General features: G+C 44.5%; 1 pseudogene; it reads left to right on the top strand.

Moving 5' to 3' along the window:
• Positions 1-179: 179 nt before the first annotated feature.
• LOC102844826 overlaps positions 180-2,423 on the top strand; it is an 8,792-nt pseudogene continuing 6,548 nt past the window's right edge.

Raw genomic sequence — 2,423 nt, forward strand, 5'->3', positions numbered from 1 at the left:
ATTTGAAATACTGGTTGCATAGCTTCCAGTATCATAGTAACCTATAAATTACCCCAATACAGCAAACTACAAAGTGCTATACCTATATGAGAAACAGTAGAAAACAAAACAAACAAAAAACCAAGCATACGTGTACACAAACTATACATGTTGTGACTAAATGTAGTCACTATCAATTCATGTGGATTGACATTTTCTTTACATTCTATGAAGGGCTATCTTCTCCTTCCATGATTGAGGGTCCTCTGCACCACGGCATGGTGGTGGGCAGTTGCCAGAATGACTCCTACATGAGTGACGAAGCCCAGAGCAAGAAAGGCATCCTGACCCTAAAGTACCCCATTGAGCACGGAATTGTCACCAACTGGGATGACATGGAGAAATCTGGCACTACACCTTCTACAATGAGCTATGTGTGGCCCTTGAAGAGCACCCTGTGCTGCTTACAGAGGCCCCTCTGAACCCCAAGGCTAGCTGGGAAAAGATGACCCAGAGCATGTTTGAGACCTTCAACGCCCCTGTCCCTGTGTGCCTCCGGCCGGACCACCAACATCATGATGGATTCCGGCGATGGGGTCACCCATATTGTGCCCATCTATGGAGGGTACGCTCTCCCCATGCCATCCTGCTTCTGGACCTGGCTGGCTGGGACCTGATGGACTACCTCATGAAGATCCTCACCAAGCGAGGCTAGAGCTTCACCAGCACCACCATGGCTGAGCAGAAAACTGTGCGTGACAGCAACAAGAAACACTGTTACATTGTTCTCGGCTTCAAGCAGGAGATGGCCATTGTTTCCTCATCCACCTTGGAGAAGGGCTCCGAGCTCGATGGGCAGGTTATCACCATCGGCAATGAGCATTTCCACTGCCCGCAGGCATTCTGAGAGCCCACGTTCCCGGGCATGGAGGCTGTGACATCTCTGAAACTACCTTCAATTCTATCATGAAATGCGATGTTGACATCTACAAGGACCTCACCGCCAACACAATTGACATCTCTGAAACTACCTTCAACTCTATCATGAAATGCGATGTTGACATCTACAAGGACCTCACCGCCAACACAATTGACATCTCTGAAACTACCTTCAACTCTATCATGAAATGCGATGTTGACATCTACAAGGACCTCACCGCCAACACAATGCTGTCCGGCGAGACCACCATGTACCCAGGCATCGCCGACAGGATGCAGAAGGAGATCACAGTGCTGGTTCCCAGCACAAAGAAGATCAAGATCATTGCTCTCCCGGAAAGCAAATATTCTGTGCGGATCGATGGCTTCATCCTGGCCTCCCTGTCCACCTTCCAGCAGATGTGGATAAGCAAGCAAGAGGATGACAAGTCTGGCCGCTCCATCATCCACCACAAATGCTTCTTTCTAGGCGGACTGTTTAGTTGTGTTACACCCTTTCTTGATGAAAAACAACAACAACAACAACAAAAAAACACACACACAAAACAAAAACCAACAAAATGAACAACAACAAACCATATAAAACTTGGGCAGAAAACAAATTAAAAAAACACGAAGGAGATGAGAATTGACATGGCTTTATTCTTTTTTGTTTCTATTCTTTTTTAGTTAGTTTTTGGGTTTTTTTTGGGTTTTTTCCTTGTCTCAGGATTTACACATTGCAACAGTGAGGGTGACAGCAGTTGGTGTGGAGCGAGAATCCCCCAGTTCTCCAATGTGGTCCAGGACTTTGTACATTGTTCTTTCTTTTTTAAAATAGTCATTACAAATAATCACAACATGGGAGTGTGACAGAAAACTCCTGTCTTTCTCAAAGCTTCTCTCTTCCCCTAAGCAGAAGGGCCCTTTCCCCACCCGGGTCCATGCATAGACAGGGAACACTGTTTTTGTGTAAATTATACCTAATCCAATTTTTTGTTGTTGTTGTTAACAACAACAAAAAAGGTCTTCCACCTTAATACTAGTTCTTTAGTTTAGTTTTGGTTTTCTAGAGTCAGTCGTTAGAAGCCGTACTTTATGGGGCTCCTGGTCCCTCCCTCCAACTCTAGAAATATGAAGGCTTTTGGTCTCCCTGGGGTGGCTGAGATGTACATGCAGCCAGGGCTTTACCTGTACATGGTCTTGAGATCAGTTGAATAAAAATGTACACTTTACAAAGTGGGGGAAATTTTGCCAATACCATTTGTTAAAAAGGCTATAATTTCCCCACTGAACTGATTTCATCTCCTTGCCAAAATCAGTTGACAATAGGTAGATGGGCTGATTTCCGGGTTCTCAATTCTATTCCATTGATCTATGTGTCTGTCATTGTACCAATACCATGCTGTCTTAACCACCATGGCAGTGTAGTAAGATTTGAAATCAAGGAGTAAGATGCCTCCTACCTTTTTTCTATTTTTAAGGAGTGCTTTGCATATTCATGGCTTCTTTGCATTCCAAATGAA

Source organism: Elephantulus edwardii, unplaced genomic scaffold, assembly GCF_000299155.1.
Source record: "Elephantulus edwardii isolate Elephantulus edwardi_28Jun2011 unplaced genomic scaffold, EleEdw1.0 scaffold00023, whole genome shotgun sequence".
Classification (NCBI taxonomy): Eukaryota; Metazoa; Chordata; class Mammalia; order Macroscelidea; family Macroscelididae; genus Elephantulus; species Elephantulus edwardii.